The sequence below is a fragment of the Neovison vison genome, chromosome 2 (assembly GCF_020171115.1).
Source record: "Neovison vison isolate M4711 chromosome 2, ASM_NN_V1, whole genome shotgun sequence".
Classification (NCBI taxonomy): Eukaryota; Metazoa; Chordata; class Mammalia; order Carnivora; family Mustelidae; genus Neogale; species Neogale vison.
In genome coordinates, this window is record NC_058092.1 from 91,237,612 (window position 1) to 91,245,591 (window position 7,980).

General features: G+C 38.4%; 1 long non-coding RNA gene across 1 annotated transcript; it reads right to left on the reverse strand.

The window, feature by feature from the left end:
- Positions 1–226: 226 nt before the first annotated feature.
- On the reverse strand, positions 227–918 carry LOC122898777. Its single transcript, XR_006383056.1, has 2 exons — positions 776–918; positions 227–355 (listed from the first exon to the last, which is right to left on the reverse strand). It is a non-coding gene; the product is annotated as an uncharacterized LOC122898777 (long non-coding RNA).
- Positions 919–7,980: the final 7,062 nt, after the last annotated feature.

Below are 7,980 nucleotides of genomic sequence, written 5' to 3' on the forward strand. Positions count from 1 at the left end.
AAGCCATTGGAATGATTTATTGATAAGTGATGATGTGCATTGTAGTTCAAAGAAGGGCAGAATCAGCTCTGAATAATAATAAAAAAAAAATCCATTCCAAAGGTATCTTGCATTTTTTTTTTATTCATTTCACAGGCAAAAATAGGATGTAGGCTGGGAGAATTGCTTTCCTTGAAACAAGAACTTTTACAAAGTGAAAAACTTGAAATTAGATCATACATCAGCATGAATAAGATAGCCTAGCATGTTCTCCACTTGGAACTGTGGTTTCTTGGTAATATGGCTGGCCTTAACAGAGCTGTTTGTGGAAAACTAAAGATTGTCTTCCTCACATGGCATTGTTTCACGCTTGGACCTGTGAGGGCGAAAAGTTCTTTATTTGCAACTTGAAGATTATTTTCAGATTAGTAAAGAGCAAGTCTGAACACAAAGCTACGCAACCAAATTGTGGAATATTTAGGAAAAATATTGTGTATGAGGATCTTATTCAATATGTCTTGATGGTATAGTTTACTTCCAATAGATGTGATTTCTAAATGTATAATACTTAAATGCTTCCTTTTACCAGATTTATTCCCATAAAATTCCCAAGTATACTTACCAAACACTTGGAGTTCTAAAATTATTTGTGAAAAATAAAGTTTGATATATAGAATCTCTGATTCTCAGTGGCTCATGCAGTAAAATAATCAGAGCAATAGAAGGAAGTACCAAAGTAAAATAAAAAAAGATTTAAAAGTATAATGAAAAAATTATAGATCTATAAAATACTTACAAAAATTTAACTGTGTACATCTGATTTGTAATTTTCTGTTAAGGGTTTTAATTTCAGCTTTCTAGTTAATCCATGAGAATCCTATCTTCTACATAGAAAGACATCCTCACTTCCAAAAACATCTCTCCGGTGTCTATTGAACACTGTACACCTACAAATCAAAGAAAGACTGAGGGTCATAGCAACTTCTCTGTCCTCTATAGGGGACAGAACCTGCACTTATTGGAGAAATGTGTCCCCACTTGCTGATATCGAGAGTGTTAAGCTTGGTGGTTTGTCATAGATGGAAGGATGGCAACCCAGGATCATGTAGAAAATTGGGTTAGATATGTTTCTGGAAATATTTGGGGAATGCAGGGGAAATCTAACTCAACTTTGTTCTTTTTCATCATTTCTTTCTGTTGTGGACTGAATGGGTCTGCACCCAAATCCTAAGTTGAAACATCACCCCACGGTATGATTCTCTTAGGAAGTAGGGCCTTTGGGAGATAATTAGGTTTAGATGATGTTTTAAGGGTGGAGCCTACATGAATGGGATTAGTGCCCTTGTAGGAATCATGAGCACGAGCCTCCGATACCTGTTCTCCACCACATGAGGATACTAGAAGTCCACGGTCTGTAGCCTGGGAGGGGGTTCTCAACAGAACTCAGCGAAGTTGGCATCCCGATTTCAGATGGCCAGTCTCTGAAAACATGAAAGATGATTATATATAAACCATCCAGTCTATGGTATTCTAGTATAGCAGACTGGAAGACTAAGACACTCCCATACTTTTCTAATTCTTCTTGCATTATCCAGGTTTTTGGGGACTGAATTCTTATATACATGCATGTGTTGAATTCCAGATCATCCTTCAACAAAATTGTTGGTTTTCTTTCTTTTTAGCCTTTTGAATTTAATTCAGTTGACCTAAATCAATTTGGATTGTACCTAAGATTTGTGGGTTAAGTGTCTCTGATACAAGGATGTAGTATATCTTTCCTTGAAATCACCTCAGATACAAGCACTAGACAAAAGCTCAATTTATGTCTTCATCCCATTTCTCTGTACCTTAATACATTCAAATTCAGGTAGGATCTGTATTTAAATATTAAGGATAAATATTTACAGGGAGACTAGCTGGTATGCTGAGCAAAGTTCGTAATGTTTAAGCTGAAGGGGGGAGGTTTTCAACAAATTCAAGTATAGTTTCAAATGACAAAAGTCCTACATTGTTTTGTATTTATTGTTGGTATCTCTTATCCGTAAGAAAATAAATGGTAGTGACAAGACTGTGTGTGTGTGTATGTGTGTGTGTGTATTCAAAGGCAGAGTGGATTTAGTTGATCCAACATGAAGAGAAAATATCAATATTCATTCATATAATTCTATAGATACTTTCTTTATTTTAATTAACATATAATGTTTCACTTGTTTCAGGGGTACAGGTTTGTGATTCATCAGTCTTACACAATTCACAGCACTCACCATAGCACACACTCTCACCAATGTCCATCACCCTGACACCCCATCCCTCCCACCCCCTTCCACTCCAGAAACCCTCAGTTTGTTGCCTGAGATTAAGAGTCTCTTATCGTTTGTTTCTCTCTTTGGTTTCATCTTGTTTCATTTTTCCCTCCCCTCCCCTATGATTCTCTGTCTTATTTCTCAAATTCCTCAAATCAATGAGATAATATAATTATTCCTCTCTGATTGCTTATTTTGCTTAGCCTAATACCTTCTAGTTCCATGCACATTATTGCAAAGGGCAAGATTTTGGGTTTTGATGGCTGTATAATATTCCATTGTATATATAAACCACACCTTTATCCATTCGTCTATTGATGGACATCTAGGTTCTCTCCACATTTTAGCTATTATGGATATTGCTGCTATAAACATTGAGGTGCATGTGCCCCTTCAGAACACTACATTTGTATCTTTGCAGTAAATACCCATTAGTGCAATTGCTGGGTCATAGGATAACTCTACTTTCAACTTTTTGAGGAACCTCCATACTGTTTTCCAGAGTGGCTGCCCCAGCTTCCATTCCCACCTACAGTGTAGGAGGGTTCCTCTTTCTCTTCATCCCTGCCAACACCTGTCATTTTCTGACTTGTTCATTTAAGTCATTCTGACTGGTGTGGTGTGGTATCTCACTGTGGTTTTGACTTGTATTTACCTGATGGCAGATGATGTTGAGCACTTTTTCATATTGGCCATATTGGATGTCTTTGCAGAAATGTCTGTTCATGTCTTCTGCCCATTTCTTGATTAGTTTATTTGTTCTTTGGGTGTTGAGTTTGGTAAATTCTTTACAGATTTTGGATGCTAGTCCTTTATCTGATATGTCATTTACAAATACCTTCTACCATTCTGTAAGTTGTATTTTGGTTTTGTTGACTGTTTCCTTTGATGTGCAAAAGATTTTTATCTTGATGTAGCACCAGTAGTTCATTTTTGCCTTACTTCCCTTGCCTTTGGCGATGTTTCTAGGAAGGAGTTGCCATGACTGAGGTCAAAGAGGTTGCTGCCTGTGTTCTCCTCAACAATTTTGATGGATTCCTGTCTCACATTTAGGCCTTTCATCCATTTTGACTATTTTTGTGTATGGTGTATGGTGTAAGGAAATGGCCCAGTTTCATTCTTCTGCATGTGGCTGTCCAACTTTCCCAACACCATTTGTTGAAGGGACTGTCTTTTTTCCGTTGGAAATTCTTTCCTGATTTGTCAAATTAGCTGACCATAGATTTGAGGGTGCATTTCTGGGCTCTCTATTCTGTTCCACTGATATATGTGTCTGTTTTTGTGCCAGTACCATACTGTCTTGATGATGACAGCTTTGTAATAGAGCTGGAAGTCTGGAATTGTAATGCCACAAGCTTTGGTTTTTTTCTTCAACATTCCTCTGGCTATTGGGGGTATTTTCTGGTTCCATATAAATTTTAGGATTATTTGTTCCATTTCTTTGAAAAATTTGATGATCTGCTTTTTCTAAAAGGAGTGGAATAGATTTGAATTTATAAACCATAATGACTGTTTACCACAGATCATTACTTAGAAGCTTTTGTTACCCACTTCTGCTTACCTCCTCTAGTTCCCTTCCTAGGGAAGCATGGATGTCTAAGACTCCCATGTCACTGCCACTTCCTTTTAGATGAGGCTATCACAGATATGATTCTGGCTCTGTGTCAGACAGTAATAAACATATTTCTATGCTGCAGGAAAACTATCCTCCTTCACAATTAAAATTGTAAACACTCTGACAACCAAAGAAATACTGGTTGTTGTTTTTTCACATTCTCAGTAGTACTAAATACATGGGTCACTAAAGTCATACATTCAAAGATGCAATTGGTAATATATTGTACTACTAGATTTTTGTATTAGAGCTAGTGCTGAACTCCACACAGGAGATGATAGAACAGGATACACAGGAAAGGGCCCAGTAAACAGAAGCCAGTTAGGAAAAGACCTAATAAAGAATGGTAGAGAATGACATACCAAAAAGTGCTGGTTTATACACACACACACACACACACACCCCGATTCCCCAACTGGAGATCATAGAATAGCACGCTATTGCAAGTTATATGTGTATATCCCTCACTCCTTCCCCCTACACTGCTCCTTTCCATCTGATTATCAGCCTTCCCTTTCCCAGTTCTTCAGAGTATAGCTCCTCCCCACCGTACGCATATTTATGTCCCTACCTGATACACATTACATTAGCATATTTAGCTGGAATTCTGAGTGTGGCCACAGATGCTTCACAATAAAAAGGGAAGTAGGACTGTATTAAAGTTGAAGGGATGTCCGTGAGATGACCACAGTGGGCTGTGATGTTGGAGCTGGAAGGCTGGTTTGGGATTGGCACTCACATGGCATACAGCTGTGCTCCCTTCAGATTCAACTTCTCTTTCCACTTCAACATCAAGTAGCTGAAAGGCTTAAGCTAGTTTTTCTGTTCTGGTTGCTGAGTCCAAAGGACAGGAAATCATTACAGAGAAAACATTTCTAGCAAAGGTCACTTTAATAGAAAATTACATCAATCACCAGGAAGAAAAAAAAAATACATTTCAATTGATGTCATCCATCCATGGGATAACATCCGTTTTAGTTTCTGACTTGAGTTTTTAAAAGTTAGTCTAACTTTTGGAGAAAGCACATTAAAAATTACCATGTCTTCAACAGTGATTTCCATCTTTTAAAAAGGAAGAGATGGTTATTAGCTATTTCATGTCAGAAGCTAAATGGTTACCTACTTTGAAAGGGAAGAGAATTTTTTTTTTTTTTTGGATGTTCTCCCAATGGAATGCTAAAAGGAGCAAATCTTTCAGAGTCAGAAGATCAAGTGTTTACTTTTTTAGCATACTTTCTTACATGATTGAAATTTGGCAGATGTACACCTTAAAGGTTTTTTTTTCTATGTATTTTAAGTATATGCCATTTATTTCCTAAAAATGCCATGCTTATTTTGCTTGTGAGTTTATGTAGAAGGAAGGAAGAGAAGGAGGAAGGAAACAGGAAAATTAGGAAAAGGCAAGTATATGACAAGCACAAATATTGCAACTGTTTCTGGTTGTCCTTCAACCCTATACTAGAGCTGCCTAGAATCCCCTGCCTGAAATGCTCATAGTTCAACACAAACCATTTTTCCCTTTTATGCTCCAAATGTTTTCATGGCTAAAATGACTTCTCAGTCATCTCCTATAAAAATGATACAGAATATTTAAGACTGTTATTAAGTATAGGTTTGTAATGTAGGCAGATTGCTGCAAATGATTCTATCTGAATGACCAGGCTTAAGAGGTCTGGGAGCCTCTAGCTCCTGAACTACACACATATTTCAGCCTTGGTCTCTGAGGCTTCCTCTCCCTTCCAGGCCACTGAAGCGCAAAGTCTGAACATCACACCTGGAAATGTTCTTGCTTGAACACTAACACTTCTATCTGACCTATTACAATGATTCTTTTTTTTTTTAGGATTTTATTTATTTATTTGACATAGGAGATAGAGACACAGAGAGAGTACAAGCAGGGGGAGAAGCAGAAGGAGAAGTAGACTTCCCGCTGAACAGGGAGCCCAATGCAGGGCTCAATTCTGGGACCCTGGGTCCTGACTTGAGCCAAAGGCAGATGCTTAACTGAATGAGGAGGTGCCCCTATTATGAGGAGTCTTAAATGTGTGTCCCTATTATGAGGAGTCTTAAAATGTGGTCCCCAAAGTAGCAACATCAGGATCACCTGGAGAAAATCTCGGGCTTCATGTCAGACCCAGTGAATCAAACACTCTGGGAGTACAGCCCACAAGTCTGTGTGTCAGCACTTCCTCTAAGTGATCTGGAGAACCACTGGTTCCTCACTGGAACAAACAGAGAATGGGTCCACCTTTTACTCCTCTGCACAGTAGCCCGGATTCCCTGGATCTGATGAAAATAAAAAAGATGCCTGACAAAATGTGATGGTAGAAAAGACTGGAGGTTCTAGGGCTCACCTAAAAGTTCTGTTTTCCTTGTACAGGCTGCTTCTGATTCCCAAAACCAGATTTAGAAAAATCAGCAGGCCAGTGGCCATCAGAGGGAAACCTCTAGCAAACCTGCAAGTATTTATTCTGGGGAGTAAGTCTGCCTTCTATAGTTATCTGAAAGTACATTAATCATTATCACCTGGCAGGGTATACACTGAGCATGGTAGGCTGTTTGATCCCAATATCTCACATTGCTTCTTTGGAGCCTTACCTGGGTACACTATATTCACCAAGGAAGAGGTAAAATGAGGCAATGTACAAACCGTCCCAAGGATGGCCTCTTCATATTCTCACCACATTGTTTTTCTTCTCCTGTCTTGTGGCCAGGAGAATCAAGCCAGAGCAAACCAGTTCATACTTCTATTATAACAGAGAGTTGAAGGCAGTAGGTAAGAACCACAACCTCTTGGCATTTAGTAGTTAGTAACCTCCCTCACTGGAGAAGCATTCTGAGAATTTCTCCTTTCATTACAAACATATATTTTTATTGTAAATTTCACTCCTGCCCCACCCTTCCTCATGGAGAACCTTACAAATAAGAACCTGTGATTTCCTTAGTTTTTAGAAATCTTGCTCAAAATGTCTTCTCTTCAATAGTTGGCTTATTTCTCTTCTCTACATTTTTACACTTTGACTAGATTGTGTGAATGTTTTCTCATGTGATATCATTTTAGGTCAAAAGCCGACAAACCAAAAGCTTTAGCAGAATTATATGTCCACCAAAAGAAAAACTTCCGTTGTAGTAAATTTGTCCCTCATGTTGGCAAGGAGTGAAAATGCTACTGATAAATCTCAGTGCCAAAGAGATACTAGAATATCTGTGCTGTGGTGGGGTTGCATTGGTTTTTCTGGGGCTTTACAGGAATGTATTTCAGCTTGTCAAACTAAGCAATATCATTTCCCAAACTAACTAATAACCCCCCCTCCCCCGCAAAAAAAAAAAAAAGCATTCCAAACAAAATGAAAATTCTATTTTGGTGGCCAAAGGAGATGCAGAGCCTTGGGTTTCTCTTCTGTTGGATCTGACCTAATGCCAACTTTATTTCTCTGATTGGGTTGGGGATGGGGTTGCTAATGATAAGGAGTAGACTATGCCTTTGTAAGGGAGAGGAATGATTTTCCTTCTATCCTTATGAGTTCTTAGTTGAGACCCCTGTAATAAAAGACAGATTAACCAGAAAGAAACAAACAGAAGTCTATTATCACATATACCTCCCCCGGGGACATACCTGGGAAAAAATGGATACCTCCCCAAAGTAGCATAGAATTTGGACTGAAATACCATTTTAATACTGAAAGGATAAAGGGGATGTGGGCCTCTTAGGGGAGAGTAAATGGTGTTTAGGGAAGATGGATGGGCCTTACAAGAACAGATGGGAAGTATGACCTTTCATGATAAATTTGACTGAATATGGTGTCAACTTCTAGTGTCTCTCCAGTGATAAGAGTCTGTATTCCCTGTTGATGTGACAAGTAAGTTCTTTTTTAAAGGATCTTCTTTAGGCAGATCAGAGCATTTACAGAAACCTCTTCCTGAATTTGCTGGCTTTCAGGTGCTATAACTCAAGATAATCAGTATTCCAAAGCATATACTGAAGCCCTATAGTCATATTTTGGGGTGGCATATTCTCCTAACCCTTGACTTTCCAATCCTGACTTCTCTTTAGCTGGCAGAAATCTCAGTACATTGTTCTTT